Consider the following 17,498-nt stretch of genomic DNA (forward strand, 5'->3'; position numbering starts at 1 on the left):
GAGCGTCTGGGTGGTAGCGCTAAGGGTTATGGTGTCATTGCAGTCTGCAGGATCTAGTGCGCCCACAAAATGCCCCTGAGGAGTTAAAGCAGTCTGCAATACCAAAACAAGGGATGTGGAAAAGACATATGCTGGTTGTAATGTTTGATTTAAAGGAACTAATGAGCAGAGAGGTGAAAGAAACTAATAAGCCAACAGACAAGGCCATGCGTGGTGGATGTGAGCTTGGCCCATCATTCTCCAAAGCAGTAAGGCAGAGCATTGTTCATTAACTGAAATGCATAGGTTGAGGTCTGAAGTAAGAGATGCTATGGAAGATAGGTGGGATCAGTATTGTCAAATGATGTTAGGTGATGTAAGGACCTTTGAGAAATATTGGACTATGTAGAGGGCCGCTTTAACATTCGCCACCACAAGATGGCGCTGGCTTCCACTGCGCCCCACGTGGAAGGCCAGGATAGCTTCCGCCATTACAAGATGGCGCTGGCCTCCGCCGCACCAGCCAACTTCCTTTCAGGAAGTTAACTGTGTGCGCATGTGCAAGAGTACCTTCATGCCAGGTCTTTGCCCACTCCAGGGTGTGCCTAATGAGATCATGGGTAAGCGACCAATCAGGTGTGGATGCGCCGTGCTAGGGTGTATATAAGCCTCGCCATGCGGGTGCGCGGGGCTCTCCTTAAGATTGAATAAAAGTTTTGGCTGAAGCAAGGATTCGTATGTCCCTGCGTGTTTTCTTGCTGGCGAGGTCGCGCGTGGGATATTTGGTGCCGAAACCCGAGATAAAAAATGCCACACCATCGCCAGGCGCCGAGAGGGAGTCCTCCGTCCGCGGAGAGAATCTAGAAGCGGCAGGAATTGAGGTAAGCTCCGAGAGACATGATAATTTCCGAATTGTTTGGTCTTGACCTATCGTATCTTTCTCCTTCTTCTGAGGGTGCTGTTGAGGCCTCTATTACATGGTAGTCTGAGGCCGGGAACGTTAGGAATTTGGCAGATGGTTAAGGATTGTTTAGGTAAAGACATTTTTCGTCCTATAATAGCGGCAGGCCAAGAGGCCCTGGACGAAATTCAGGAAAGCATGTCAGAAACGGAGCGTAGTGAAAGGTTGCAACGAAAAAATGATACTGATCGATCTCAAGCACCAGGCCCCTCTTCGGTCTTACCACTGTCAGAGGTGATAGAATGGGGAAAGGACGCCCTGGGGACAGTGGCCACCTCGGCTACTGAGGGAGGGACCCCTGCAAAAACGGGGGCCCCGAATACAAAGGGGACCCTGAATAAAAAAGGGGGCCTCCCTGCTAAGATTAAATTAAATAAACAGGGAAAGGAGGAGAAAACCCCTAAAAAAAGCCTTTATCTAAAAAAAGTTAGAGGTCTTGGGGCTTGATAGTTCAGAAACAGACGAGCTTGGCTCCTCTGAGGAAGAGGATTTAGAAGATGAGGCAACTCGCTATGAAGAAGAAAGATATGGGCCTAGGTGGAGAGCCACTGTGAAGAAACCAAAAGTTATGGATCCTTCGTGGAAAGGCTGGAAATTTTGTTTATTTTTTTCTTTGTGTGGGAAGCCATTACAGCCGTTAGGACAGGTCAGAGGGTCCTTACAGAGCAACAAGAAAGTATGTCAGAGGGAGAAAAGGTCTCTAAAGAAAAAACGAAAAGAAAAGGAGATAAAAGGAACACAGTATTTTGGGAGAAAAACTTTGTCTTTGTGCTTGTAAAAGGCGTGATTAGGCTCTGGAAGCTTTGCAGAGTCATACTGATTAGACTTGATAGAGGCAGACCACCTGAAAATTTATTCAGGAGAATCAAACAAAAGGACATCTCAATGCCCATGCACAGCTTGATGGAGTTAATGTAATTGGGTTGTGAGTAAAAATACTCAGGACTGTGTTTCACTTCCATACCATTTGTGAATGTCAGTTGTGCTGCTCAGATATCTCGTAATATATCTCAGTATCTTACAGGAATTGGGTTTCAACACGCTGATGGACTAGTCCAGGAACTGAGACAATCCATCGTCCATATCGACTCCACTCGAGTGGATAGTCACCGTGAACACCATCTGGTTTTTTCCCTCTTTGTCTATTGTCTGTCCTTGGTGCACCGAGCTATCCATGTCTGTCAGTTTATGTCTGTGGTTTTTGTTTCTCGTTGTTTAAATGTTTTATGTTCATGTTCAAAAGAAAAAATGGTAAAAACTTTATCTTCTGGTCGTTCACACCTTGATTTGGTTTTAACTCATTTCAAAAGGGGACAAATGAATAAAAAACAGTTTCAATCAGGCCTTTAGAGCCCTGTACCTACAGCCAGGAGTTTAGGTTAGCTGGAGAAGCTGCCCAGAGGCTAAGTGTCTGCACGAGCTGATCTTAAAGGCGCCAGCAGCTTCTCAGCTTCTTTGGTACAAGAGCTGAGAGCTGTTTCTCTTAGAGAAATCCCTGACTTATTATTTGACTCAACAGGTGACAAGGTGCTTCTCTTAAAATCATAGCTAAAAAAGGTAAAAATGGTCTTTGGTCTAAATATTAAAGATATGTGTAGCCACTTCAATTTTGTTTCTCATTGGTTTTAAATGTGTAAATATGCTCTACTTGCCTTGGTCATAGATTGTTGGCTTTTTTAGTTATTGGATATGGTTAAAAAGGTATAATATTGGTAGCAGAAAGTTGACATAAAACTGGTAATTTGGACGGAGTCATTCTAGACAACATGTGGCATGAGCCAACCCAGGGAAACAGGTCTAAATTGAGGTAATATTTTTATGGAATTCTTATCCTAGAAACCAGGCTTCTAAAAGAATTTAGGACAATGTCTCTTTGTTGAGGTACTGGAGACTGCACCATCGTGCCTTCATATATAGGAATTAGCAGTCAAACTTTGTACTAGATTGTTGGAGGTCGAGTTCTGCTTTCCAAAGTTGTGGTTTGCCCTGAAGCTATCTGTATTTTAATGCTAATTCCACTGCCCCAAGGACAGCTGCCTAGTCACTACTCAGAACTCAGGTGACCTTGTGGTTGTGCTCTGGTGTTACATAGAGAACTTAAAGATTGTGATTAAGGATTGCCAGTGTTACATTGACTAACTCAAACTTATTTTTAATTAAGAAAAAATCAAACAGGTAGAGATTGTTACAGGATTCAGGAAGGATTGATGAGGTTTTGAAACTTGTGAGAACATTACAGCCAGTTTACTTACTCCAACTGCCATTTCAACATAGATTTAGAGGATTGATTTTGAGTTTTCATTTCGTGAGCCTGCTTATAATTTTAGAGAGCCCATAGAGTGATATCATTAAGAATGGCTAATAGCGGGGTTGGGGATTTAGCTCAGTGGTAGAGCGCTTGCCTAGGAAGCGCAAGGCCCTGGGTTCGGTCCCCAGGTCCGAAAAAAAGAACCAAAAAAAAAAAAAAAGAATGGCTAATAGCCTTATATTATGTAATTTTGTTGCTTCTTCAGAAGCAACTTTAAATCTTTCAGTGTATATGGAAATTTTTACTACAAACCTTTGCTCTCAAAATGAGCTTTAATATTTGGGGAGTAGCTGTTGCACTACTCCAGAAAAGAATAGTTGAAGCTAATTTTAAGCTTCTAAGGATATGTTAATTGGCTAAGTACCTCACCCTACCAGAGGACTTAGGTCTTTGTTATGCACATTGGAGATAAAGCTTCAGCTGTGTTAATACAGAGTTGTGGCCTAGAGTCATGGAAGTATTTTAAAAAGAAACCTGGTGAAACATCTTATTCCAAACAACAGTTAATTGGTTATTACAAAATACTGATATTTGGCCTACTACATATACAAATTTTTCAGGCAAAATTGATAATTTTACTTTTACATGCTTTTATACTTCCTGTATATTTGTGCATACTACCCATAGGAAATGCGCTTACTGTATTTATAGGTGGTACATCTAATGAAAAGGCTACATATATGATTGGATCACTTATTTATTCTCTTGAGCTTCTGTTGCTTCAACACAGATTATTAAATTCCGTGGTTTAGCCACTGTTTTTAAATCAAGCTTTCAATTCACATACTGATAGCCAATGTGTGGCTTGTGGTTTATAATTGATTTCAATTACTTAATGCTTTATTAGAGACAGGTTTTCTACTTAAAATCAACGAGTGATTTCAGTGTGAATGTCTGACAACTCACTGTCCTTTCAGTGCTCTGGCTCAGACAACTAATTTTAACCTTAGGCTCATACCTAACTTTGAAAATGGTTATAGAGTTGATATGAAAAAAAGAAGACTCCATTTGCTTACTTTAAATTCTCAGCCCTGCCCTGCCAGCTCAGGGATTTCTAGTACGACTGAATCTGGACAATATTTACAAGATTTGACATTTCTAATTAATGCTTATGTTTAGGTAAATAAAGTTTGTGAGGTGCTAGAGTAATGGCTTAGTGGTTAAGAGCACTAAGTACTGTTCCTTAATAGACCATTTAAGAACTCAAACTGGATTGCCTGGGCTCTTTAGCAAGGTAGGACAATGATACCAGACAGATTATAGGCCTTACATAGGAACAATTAGTCAAGAAATCTCATTCTTTATATATCCAAAACAATAATGCTGGAGACAATAATTTGGTATACAAGTCAATTTATAAATACAAGTGCTCAGTGTCCTCAATTTAATCCTCGAGGACTTACCTTAATATCTTTACTATATCTTAATAAATAAAAAGGGGGAGTTATCCCTGTATGCTAAATAATGCTCCTTTTATTTCAATTTTAAAATTTGGATGCCAAAGTTTATGGCACCCTACAACTAGGCATACTTCTGCCTAGGTGAAATAGAGAGATCCACATACTGACATGATCCTATCCAGGTATTTTATATGGGGAAGAGGGAATGTTTGTGTTTTTTCTACAGGATGCTACAAGAGTGTGCCAGCTGCCAGAGGTGGTTGGTGAGACTTGCTGATCCTGGTTGCATAAAGATTTAGCTCTCCTGGTTCGGGTCCCTGGAGTCATTCCTCTGCTCTGAGAGGAAGATAGAAGATTCCCCTTCACCTTTTGTCATCACAGAGATTTTTGCAGTTGCTGCAGTCTGTGTTACCGCTGCGTGTGTCCCGTCCCACTGTGGCCTGCTCTCTGACCCTCTGGCACTGCTGCTTGCTGGAGAAGACTGGACTCCAGCTGTTGCTGCCTCCCTCATTTCCCTGGTGACTCTTGCTGCCTTAACTGGTCATTTTACAGACTGTAGCTTCACAGGAATGCCACCTGCGTAAAGCTGCTGTGGACTGGGGAACTCTGCCCTGGTTGTACAGATCTCAGAAATGGTTCCATTGTCTGCTGGTTGTTCCAGAGAAAAATGACTGATCTTGAACTGTCCTGGAAAAGACCTTGACACTTTCGCTGCTATTGTAGCAGCCATTAATGCTGCAGACATTGTGTCTACAGTGTCTGGAGTTACCCTCCCCCCAATCTATTGTTAGACAAACACAGTGGGAGAACTTTCTGGAGTAGTTACTAACAATTGGGAATTCTAAAATTTTATTATAGGAGTGGCTTGACTGCGGCCCTCGGTGGTAACAGCTGAAGAGAACCAAATGAGGTGCCCACTACTTTTCGGGAGTGGCTCTGTTTGGTGCAGCCCTATGCTGTGGATTAGTGTTCATGCTATGGTTGGTTTGCAAACTCAGATCTCAACAGAAACGTGACAAGGCCGTTATCACTCAAGCACTTGTGGCCATTGTACAAGGGGCCTCCCCTGGAATTTGGTTATCTATCTTCAAAAAATTAGTCGGTATCTGAGTTCTCTGCTCTTGCACCCCATGGATCTGTGGATCCATTGCACTGGGATGAGAGAGACTCAATGATTCCTTTGATCAGCCCTTCCACATCGCTGAGGTTTCCTCATTGCACGCGATAGGGTGATCATGATTGTTATAAAAATATAAATAATAAGAGGGAGATGTAGAGGGCCGCTTTAACATTCGCCACCACAAGATGGCGCTGGCTTCCACTGCACCCCACGTGGAAGGCCAGGACAGCTTCCACCGTTACAAGATGGCGCTGGCCTCCGCCACGCCAGCTGACTTCCTTTCAGGAAGTTAACTGTGTGCACATGTGCAAGAGTACCTTCGTGCCAGGTCTTTGCCCACTCTGGGGCGTGCCTAATGAGATCATGGGTAAGCGACCAATCAGGTGTGGATGCGCCACGCTAGGGTGTATATAAGCCGCGCCATGCTGGCGCGTGGGGCTTCTCCTTAAGATTTCAATAAAAGTTTTGCTACAGCAAGGACTCTTATGTCCCTGCGTGTTTTCTTGCCGGCGAGAGGTTGTGCGTGGGACAGGACTACTTCCTTTTCTGTGTCTATACCCAAGGGTTGAGAGAATTGCATATTGATAGATAGTAGCTAATGGGTATGAGTGATGAATGTTATAGTAAAAATGACCAGTGACTCCTGCCTCCCACCTGGGGTGCCACTGATCCTCGATTGCAATATGAAAATTCCCCACTTAGTTCCTTTTAGCTACAAAGCCTGGACAAGAGGATTCCTCCACTATTTTCACTCCACTAATGAACCTCCCCAATATTGGCCTAAACCCACAGCTTACTCTCCTCCACTCCCTCAGTTTCCCTTTATCCCTCTTCACCAACAGGTTGCTGAAATCGGCTCTCCCTGGGACCCACTTTAAGCACACCGTCACCCCCTACTCTTCCTGCTGCTAACTCGTGCTCTGCAAAAGGACCTCCTTTCCCTCCATGTACCTATCCTAAGCAAAAACTATTGCTCTCCCTTTGCAGGAACTTGGAGTGGATGGCTTGGTCAGAGTACATACAGAGTTCTTTAAGCAGACTCAGATAGAGAAGGGAATGGGGTTCTATACTGGTAGTTACTCCACCTTTTAAAAGCAATTCCAACATATTGCCCAAAGTTATAATCTCACTCTGCATGATATCCATATGATCCTTATAGACAATCCTCTTCCTGAGGAGCACAGGCAAGTCTGGGATCACGCTAGGGCACATACAGATGAAATCCACCAAACTGACACTGCCCACCCTACTGGGACCAAGGCAGTCCTCAGCCAGGACCCTGAATGGAATTAAAACAACCCAGGGTATATTAAACCTAACTGTGGATCAATTTATGACTTGTCTACCTGCCATGAGTTTGTAAAGCCTCTCCTAAAGCAGAAAATGTAGAAGAGGTCATCCAGGATAAACAAAAACTGACCTTAATTCCCAGAGCATCTTTCTAAGACCTTTTGACAACATTCCAGTCTGGGTCCTGGGACTCCAGATGGAAAACAACTCCTTGTGACATACTTCTTTTCGTAGTGGTGGAGGTACCCACAGCCAAGTACTTTAAGGGTAGGTAGGGGTGAAATGACCCAGTAGAGCCTAAGGAACTGCAAAGTTGAAGCTCCAAGTCTGGTAGGACAAGGTCAGGTGAAGAAGGTAGGAAGGGTTGCAATGGCCTAGGAGGGGCTAAAGAAACTGCCAGGTTCTAGCTCTAAGACTGGTCAGACAAAGAGGTCAGGTAGGGGTGCAATGGCCCTGTAGGTCCTGAGGAGTTATAAGGTTGCAGCTCTAGTGGTGGTGTTGATGTTGTGCGAAGGGGGAACAAGGTTAGTGGAATCAAGTGAATAGAGCCAGCCATAGCCTTTAAGGACTTGGCTGGGGACTTCGAGGGGACTTCCACCTCTAAGAATACCAGAGACACTCAACAGTCACTGGGAAGCATTACAACAACTGGGAGGGGAAGCTTACCCAATTGATGCTTCTGGATGTAGTGTTAAGCTATAGGTGAGCTGGAAGGTGAGGCTGCTGCAGGCCAAGTGGAGATGAGATACACAGTCCTCGCACAGTTCAATCCTTACAGAGGAGGGGAAGCACAGGCGCCAGAGTGAGTCTAAGCAAGTCATGACAGCAAGATGCTGGACTTTCTGCTGGGATGGGAAGGTGTCCTGAGACTTGGAAGACCAGGATCCACACAGTTTTGAATCAGTGTCCAAATGGAAGGGTATCCAGAGACACGGGAGTCCAGAAGCCACACAGCTGTAAGAGGAAGCCTCCTTAGCAGAGGCTTTGTAGCTCCCAGGAGAGGTGTGGTGGTTTGAATATCTTTGGCCCAGTGAATGGAACTATTAGGAGATGTGGGTTTGTTGGAGTAGGTGTGGTCTTGGAGGAAGTCTGTCACTGCGGGTGTGGGCTTTGAGATCCTTGTTCTAGCTGCCTGAGAATGCTGAGTTTTCTCCTGTTCGCCTTCCAAAAAAGACAGAACTCTCAGCTGCTTTAGCACCATACTTGCCTGGACACTGCCATGCTTCCGACCAAATGATAATAGACTGAACCTCTGATCCTGTAAGGCAGCCCCAACTAAATTAGCTGTCCTTTGTACGAGTTGCCTTGGTCACGGTGGCCCTTCACAGCCATGGAAACCCTAAGACAGTAGTTGGTGCCAGAGACTGGAAGGTATTGCTGTAACAGGCCAGACTATGTTTTGATTAGAAGAATGTGGATTTGGGGACATGGAATGCTTTAAGCAGGACTTAATGGGCCATCCTAGAAAGAATATGGAATACATTGGTGCCGATGGTGATTTGAAGTCTGGGGGTCTCCAAGTGGTTTCTGAGGAGAAGAATTTCAATATGCTGTCTAGAGAGTGTTCTTGTGATATTTGGTGGAGAGTTTGTTTCCTTTCACCCTTGGGCAAAGTCTGCCTAAGGTAAGGTGAAGAAATTCATTCTAATTGCTTTGACAGAGGACATCTCAAAAACTTCCAGCATACTCTATCCTCAGGTTTACTCTAACGAAGAGCAGTTTAATCAAATGTAGCAAGTTTAGAAAGTGAAAATACAAAATGTATAGGTCAAAGAGTAAAGAAGCACTGGAAGCGGAATGAAGCCAAATCCCGTGTTTAAGGATATTAAATGGAATTATGGGAGTGACAACTTTAAGGCAAGACCCCACCCATATAAATTTATGCATTTTCAGGTGTACAAGGGATACTTTATCATATTAGGCGTTATGACCTGTTTGCTGTTTTCATTTGGACCTAAGGAGATATGATTCTGTTTCAACTTGGCAAGATGTAGATTGTGATGGCTATTCTTGGTTTTCAACTTTGTTAAGATATATAATGAAAAGCTTAGGTCCAGGCAGCGTGGCACATGCTTTAATCCCAAGAGACAGAGCAGGCAGTTCAAGGCCGGCCTGGTACAGAGGAAGTCCAAGGACAAGCTTAGGTCCATTCATGCTTTTAATCCCAGCATTCAAGAGACATATCCAGACAGATCTCAGAAGTCAAGGTCAATCTACAGAGCAAGTTCCAGGACAGCCAGGCTTAGGAAGTGAAGGATTAGGAAAACATGAGCTGGCGATAAAAGAACAAGGGGGCCATATTTCACCTCTGGCAAGCAGAACTTGGCAGCTTTGACCCCATGGCTCTGGGTTTAAGAGTTGAGAGTAGAAATTGATGCTGATTGGCTGGAGCTAAAAAATTAACAATGACTAAGGAGAGATCAGCATCACTGAAGTGAAATCTTATGGGAAACACTTTTGAGAGTACAAAGAAGGTGAAATGTTCTGAGAGGCATTTTCCGAGAATACAAGGAAGCTGTGCTCCAGAGACAGCCAAGGTTGTACCTTGTGCTGTAGCTGCACTTGGTAATGTATGACAATTTCCCAGGTGGTACTGGTTTTGAAGGCATGAAGGGTCACGGAAAGCAACTGGTGCTTGGTACTGTGAGTGGTCAGGAAAGGCCATTGGTGGAGTCACAGCCTCAGTTGCAGTTCATAGCCCAGGACTAAGGGATCATGCCAAAAAGTGGATGAATGACAGCACGAAGGGTGAAGTCTAGTTGCAAAAGAACAACTCAGCATACAGAAGATGCCAGTGCTATAGGATGACGCCCCAATCCAGCAGCAGTGTAGTAGGGCCAATCAGAGTGTAGAGAGCTCCAGAAGGCAGAGCTGGAAATGGAACCCAAGTCTTTTGGAAGTGCAGAGAAGATCATTTGTAAATCACAGACATTGGAACAAGAAGCTGTAAGCTTAAAGTTGCCCTGGAACACTCAAGATGTTAGAGATGACAGAGGCAGGGCACACCTGCTGAGGAAAGCGACTGTAGAGAGTGGAACCAACCAGAAAGAACTGTGCTTCAGTCAAACAGCTGAAGAGCACTTTCGCATCAGATGTGGAGACAGAGTTTGGAGTTTGCACAGCTGGGTTTTGATCTTGCCTTGCTTCAGCATTTCCTCACTATGATGTTGTGGAATGGTAATATTTATCCTATGAGGCTGGAGCTATGTGATCTGCTTTTTTATTTTTATTGGATAGGGGATTATATTTAAGTGATTGGATGAATCTCAAAAAGACTTTGAATTTTGGACATTTTACATTATTGGTACTGTTATAGACTGTGGAGACTTAAGTTGGACTAAATGCATTTTGCATTATGCTATGGCTGGGTATAGCTCTATAGACTTAAGTGTTTGAAAAAGCCGTGGGGGACCAGGGAGTGGAATGTGGCGATTTAAATATGCTTGGCCCACAGAGTGGCACTATTAGGAGGTGTGGCTTTGTTGGAGGAAGTGTGTTGCTGTGGGGGTGGGTTTCGAGACCCTCCTCCTAGTTGCCAGGAGAGGCCAAGCCTTCTCTTGTTTGCCTTCCAAACAAGACATAGAACTCTCAGCTCCTCTAGCACCATGCTTGCCTGGATGCTGCCGTGCTTCTGCCATGATAATGGACTGAACCTGTGAACCTGTAAGCCAGCTCCAATTAAATGTCTCCCTTTATAGGAGATGCTTTGGTTGTGATGTCTCCTCAGAGCAATGGAAATCCTAAGACAGGAGGGTCTCCCCAGCTGAGGCCAGGAGCTCAGGACCCTCAGCCCTGCTCCCTCACCTCACTTCTTTCCTGCTCCTCTTCACTGCTTCTTGTCATCCTATGAGTCAGTCACCCTGGGCAGCATAGCTCAAAAAAGGGCTTGGTTGGAGGGTCCAGCATGTGAATGGTTGAATCCAGGAGTGCCTGACTTTGCTCCCAGGTGGGAGCAGACACCACGAATTGGGCTGGAGAGATGGCTCAGCGGTTAAGAGCACCGAGTGCTCTTCCAAGAGGTCCTGAGTTCAAATCCCAGCAACCGCATGGTGGCTCACGACCATCTGTACTGGGATCTGATGCCCTCTTCTGGTGTGTCTGAAGACAGCCACAGTGTACTCACATACATGAAAAAAAATCAATAAATAAATCTAAAAAAAAAAAAATTCTAAAAAAAAAAAAAAGAATTGGGCAAGGAACAGGACCTATACAGGGTCCTGGGAGTAGGGAAGGGGAGCTTCCTAGAATGGAGATTTTTCAGAGTCAGGATTGGTGGGATTTCAAGTCCTGAGTTTGGGGGAGCTCATGAATTAGCACATTTCCTGTCCAGGGATTGGTGAGTTTTAGTGGTCAGGGATTAGTTTCTGTTTGAAGTTCAGGGATTGGTGAGTTTCCTTTTGAAGTTCAGGGATTGGTGGGTTTTTCTATTCAGGGATTGGTGGCTTTTGTTCAAATGTTTCACCTAATATTAGCATAATATGAGGAGGTTCCTGTTGAGGGTCTGAAGATGACCTTTGTGACAGTTATGACACTTAGGGAGGTTCAGGGGAGAGGCATGGATGCTGGAGCTTCTCAGGCAGGGGCCTGGCTATTTTCCTGCCTTGAGGGTTTACAAAATTGGTACACAGTACATAAAGTTTACAAAGGGAGTCCACTGCAGGGAAAGCCTTTTTGCCAATTGAGTGGAATGACTAACCCCTGAGCAGTGTTTGAAAAGTGAGGCTCTAACAAGGGCATAGAGAAATCTCCAGGTTGGGAAGGAGGAAGTGGTGAAAGATTCCCCATGTCACAGGAGAGGTTCCTGAATAGGGCATCACAGCTTCTGTTCAATTAGAGGAGAGCTAGTTAGTGGGTAGGCTATGGCAGGTCCCAATAATGTCATTAGTATGTAGTCCCTTCTCTGGGTAATGTATTGTATCCAAGAGAGCCCTAGAATCTTCAGTGATGTCACTATGTTGACACCAACTGCCTGTGGCTTATTCCTTCAGCGCCTATAGAGTTTACCTGCAGACATGTTATCAAGGATGAGCAGTGGGAAAGTGGCATTCGATCTTGGTGTACAAGAAGATACAAATGGTTCTGGAGAATATGCAGTGAGTGAGTCCTGGGCATGGAAACAGGAATTTCCTGGAGGATGTAGACTTGAACTGTGTCTTCCAGGAAAGGAGCTTAGAATCTGAGAGCTTCTGTAAAGTGAGATAGATCCTATTTCTTAGGGTCCCATTGTTCTGACAGAACACCCACAATCATTCATCACCCCAACTTATTCAAAGAGCCCTGTACATCTACCCTGATATGATTAACACTACAGGGGAGCAATCTTTCTTCCTCACCATTTGACCTATAGTCCTAGTAACCTTTATTCATCAACTCATTGATTAAAGATCTTTAGGAGGGGAAGGGCCATTTCTAGTCTGTGTTTGGAACGTGTATCTTCACTATTCATGAAGGAGTGAAAAGTTACTAATGGAGCAGACAGAGCTCTGCCTTTGGAAGGGGGGCGATTGAAGGTCTTCTCTTGTGTCTCCAGGAGGCTCCTGGAAAGGACAGCTTGGCTTCTAGTGATTTGGGGCTTCTGGAGGGGAAGCTAATAGTCCCCCCTCTGGAGCTTCCAATGTATCTCTGAGATTCCTTAGCATTCTCTGTGAGGCCACCAGTATTGTGGCAACAGTAACTGGGATTGTGGCAACAGTAACTGGGATTGTGGCAACAGTAACTGGGATTGTGGCAACAGTAACTGTATTTAGGGCATTCAGTGCCTTGAGGTTTTGCTCATAGATATATTGTCTCAACTGCAAAGTCCATTTCGGAGGGAGAATGGAGTGCATAGAGAGAGCAGAGAGAGGTACAAGGAAGCTGACCTTTGGACTTGGCATAAAGGGGAAGAAATAAATGATCCTGGTGAAGGCAGAATAAACCACAGGCTGGGGATAGGGAGCTTCACGGAGGAGGTAGGCTTGAACTGGTCCTTCCAGGAGTAGGGTTTGTAATCTGGAGCCTCTGGCTTCCTAAAGAGCAGATCCAGAGCCGAGGATTTCTGATGGTTAGTTTGGCAGAGATCCAAGAACTGACAAACATGAAGTCATTCTGCTGGGAGCTCCTTAATTTCATTGTGAGTAGCAAAGGATGCCAGAAGGAAGTAAAGTCTCCCTTCGGGATTGGGTGTTGAGGCCCTTCATCCTCCATGGACTCCTTTAAGTTACATGGCTATGCGATGCCAAGAACAGAGAGGGATACTCCCTGGTCATGTATCAAGGTCTCAATCATTCAGACACTTTGAACTTGAACACGGGATTAGGGCTCGGTGGTCCTAAGCACTATGGACTTCAGGACTTAGTTGTATCACATCAGATAAGATCTGACAATGCCCTCCAATCCTCCTGCCTAGGCCAGCTTATGTATTTTGGGTCTGGGGGAATGGCAGAGTGAGTGAGGCATATGTCTAGCTATGGTAGTTTTGGGAACAGGGACATAGCTGAGGAGACCAGCATGAAGACAGCTTTCCTGCTCTGTCAGGGATTCACTGTGTCTCTAGTATTCCCTCTTCCTCAGGCTTCTATTGGGGACTCAGCATGGTCTCTCCTGGGCCTGTGACATCAACTATGCTTTTTCACTTGTTTTTATCTACCTATAGGGTCTGCTGCGAAGGCATCGTACCAACCCTCCACCCTCACTGAGCAGGAGCATCAGATGAAGAAGGTGGAGAAACTGAAATTTGAGTTCCAGAAAATTAAAAATGAAAGGAACGAATTTCATAAAATCCTGTCACATTACACCAGAAAGGATTTAAACAACAGGGAGTCACTATCCCCAGTTGCCTGTTGGCTGTCTTGTTAACTTTCTGTTAACTCAGCTTTCCTAATGTCACAGAAGGCTGCACATCTAGGGAGTCCTCACACAGAAACTCATTTTTCTGTTTGCCTCTCAGAGGCAGAGCATAGCAGCAGATAGAAGTGGATGGGGACACAAGCTAATTTTCTTCCTCCAAATGAGAAGCATAATCTGTCACCGGAATCACGGTCTGGGCCATAGGGGCTGTAGTGTGTGAGCTCTCATGTATTTTACGAGGCTTTGACAGGAATTGGCTCATGCAAGATGCTAGGTGCTGTGATTGTCAGTCCTAAAGATTTGCCAGCCTTGAAGTTTCCAGGTGATCCCAATGATGAAGTCACAGAACTCCACTTTGAGCAGCAGAGCCCTTTGTCCCACTGCTCTCTTTGGTGACAAATTGAAATCACCTGGTGAGTTTATAAAGCCTCCTCCCTGGAAATATTGGTTATGTCCTCTGGGCTTTCCTGTAGCAATAGGAACCCAGTACGGAGAATCCCTGTTCTGAAAACAGAAGAAATGTCATCAAGGCTTTCTGGTGGGCCTAGGACTGTGGTACAGACTTCTGGGAACTTCTTAGAGCACTGGTGTCTTCCTACAGTCCCACTAAGCTTATCCAGCCCAGATCCCTCCTTTTTATATCCTGCCTCCTTTGGTCTTGGACATGGATAATACATTTTGTAAGCATCAAGAGAACCAGCACATAGGAGCAAGGATTTTGCATGTCCTGGAAGGGAGTAGTCCAGGCTGCAACCTGAATTAATCTGAGCCTTGAATCCTGTATTCATGGGGTTCTTTGCACACAGTGGTGAGCCCTACCTCAGGCTGAACTTTGAATTGGAGATGCTAAATATGCAACATCAGAAGGGTATGTGGGACCTGCAGAAAATTCACCCAGGACGTAAGAGTCTTCAGGTAAATGTAATGAACTCACACTAGAAAATGAATACTGCTCGGGACTGATATGACTGGGACCACGGCAATTGGCAGGGAATCCTTCTCCCTTCTTTGCTTTTGAACCAAAGTGATGTCTCTGGTTCCACACTGTCTGCCTCTTAGCAGAAGACTTGCCCGGAGACTTGAACCTCTTGGACTTGTACCTCTCGGACTCAGTTTTCCTGAATGTGACCCATCCGTGAGCCACCCAAGCACTGTCCTGCCCAACTCCAGAGCCTCTAGAAAGAAAAGGGGGTGCATTATGAGAGGGAGATCAATCAGCCCTAAGCCTATGGGGCTCTGACCACGGATTTAGAGATCTGGGTTCCATGAGACATAGAAAGATTGCATTCCTGTTCAGTCTTGTCTCATCTCTGAGAAGTAGAGTTGCCCTCTCCCTGCTCATGGTTTTCTAAAACCACAGACATATACGCACAAGTGGGGACCACATCCTCTTCTGCGAGGTACCTGAATCCCGTTGGTTGTCTAGTACTTAAAAGTACGTGAAGTAGTGGGAGGCAGATCGAGGCTGGCAGGGCTTCACCAGTTTTTTGGTTGTAGTTTAGTTTTGGGTTGAGGGAGTCGACTCAGATGCAGCATAGTGATCGCACATAAGAGTCTTCGGGTAAATGTAATGAACTCACACTAGAAAATGAATACTGCTCGGGACTGATAGGACTGGGACCGCAGCAATTGGCAGGGAATCCTTCTCCCTTCTTTGCTTTTGAACCAAAGTGATATCTCTGGTTCCACACTGTCTGCCTCTTAGCAGAAGACTTGCCCGGAGACTTGAACCTCTTGGACTTGTACCTCTCGGACTAAGGAAGGAGAGCAGAAAGTTGCAGGGGGCAGACTACACTACAGGAGAGTCCTGGGAGGAGACGGAAGGGCTCAGAGGGGAGGCTAGCAGGAAAATCTATGTACCAAGCAGGGGCAGGTTGCCCTCGTGCCTAACCATAAACAGTCAAGCCCATGCAACCATCCTCCACCTTATACAGGCGCTCAACCATGTTTCATCCAGTAGTTCATTTCTGTGGTCATTTACAAGACTTTCTCTGGAGTTAGCCTCTATTATGAAAATGAATGATAGGCAAGGACAATTTCCTGCTCTAACTGAAGCTGCAGTTCATCAAGGGAGATGGATTGATCACAGAGCACACCCTGATACGCCACTGACTCAGAAGTTGTGCTAATTGGGAGCCACTTCTGGAGCAAGCACAGAGCTTTGATTGACGTGGTCAGGAGCCTGTGGCTCATTGGTTTTAGAGGGGTCATGTGAGGTCACAGGTAGGAAGCAACTTGCAAAGATATTGCCCACTGGAATGAGTGGTTCTCATTGTCTCCTTTTTGAGTGGCATGTGGCCTTTCTCCTTGTTCCTTGCATCCCAAGATGGTCTCTTCAGCCTTTGCACATCTTGGTTCACACAGGGCCTGAGTAGCAGCAGGTCTGCCCTATTTCTGTGCATCCTGTTGGAGAATTCTTTCCTGAGCTGCCTGGATGACCAGCGATCTGGGAAAGGATTCTCACAGGTTGTGGGTTAGTGTGACAGATTTGAGGATTCAAGAGAAAAAAATTTCTCCAACGACCTCAACAGTGTGGTCCCTAGGCATTTGCAGTCCCCAAGTTGAACACCAGAGTCATGGGTCTCACTTGAAATATCTCCTATGCATAATCTAAATCCAACTGTTCAGCCAGCATGATGCCCTCAGTGCTCTCTGCTCATTTATAATTTCTATGACGTGTGTGTCTGTCTGTGCAGATGTGTATATTGGTGGGCAAAGCTGGCTGACCAGCACTCTTTGGATCCCCTGTCCCCTCTCACGTAGACTGTTTTGTCTCATTTCCTACAAGGTTTATTTGTTCAGAGAGAGGAAGAACATGGTGGCTTTCTTTACAATTTTATTGTTTTGTAACTAACATTTTTTAATATACTAAAACTTCAATATAGCTTTTTAAAAGAATAAAAGTAAGGGCTGGAGAGATGGCTCAGTGGTTAAGAACACTGACTGTTCTTCCTGAGGTCCTGAGTTCAAATCCCAGCAACCACATGGTGGCTCACAACCATCTGTAATGGGATCTGATGCTTTCTTCTGGTATATCTGAAGATAGCTACAGTGTACTTACATATAATAAATAAAAACACTTACAAAAAAATAAAATAAAAGTAAACTAAAGAAGTTTAGTTTACTTTCCCTGCACAGAGTACGCCCATGGAAATTCCCGGTATGTCTTATTGGCCTCACCCTAAGGATGCATGGACTCCTACAATGCATCCCTCTGCTAACACTGTGCTGCTGAGTAGAGCATGTGCATTGCTGGGCTTCAGGACAGATTCTCCCTCACAGCTGTGCAGTGTGCTGCATTTCAGTAAAATCACTGCAGTGAATTCATTAGCCTCCTTCAGGTGACCTTGGGGCACTTTTCACATCACAAAAACTGTGGTGAGAAGTTCCTGGGCAAGGAGCACGAGTCACTGCCTTACATTGCTGGTGGAAGGTCTGCAGTGCAGGAGTCAGGGTAGGTTTAGTGGGGCTGATACCATGTTTCCACTTGAAGCTTGCTAGAGGCTTTGTTTGGAGGCCTCTTCCTTTTTTGTAAAAAAGGAAAAGTTGCATTTTTTCTTTTTCTCTATAAACTTACTTAGCTACATTGTGTGTCCTTTTATCTGTCTCCTA

The 17,498-nt window shown here is 44.8% G+C and overlaps 1 pseudogene; it reads left to right on the forward strand.

Moving 5' to 3' along the window:
• The first annotated feature begins 994 nt into the window (after positions 1–994).
• On the forward strand, positions 995–13,895 carry LOC148005678 (uncharacterized; annotated as a pseudogene).
• Positions 13,896–17,498: the final 3,603 nt, after the last annotated feature.

The sequence above is a fragment of the Rattus norvegicus genome, chromosome 5 (assembly GCF_021556685.1).
Source record: "Rattus norvegicus strain SHRSP/BbbUtx chromosome 5, alternate assembly SHRSP_T2T, whole genome shotgun sequence".
NCBI classification, from domain to species: Eukaryota; Metazoa; Chordata; class Mammalia; order Rodentia; family Muridae; genus Rattus; species Rattus norvegicus.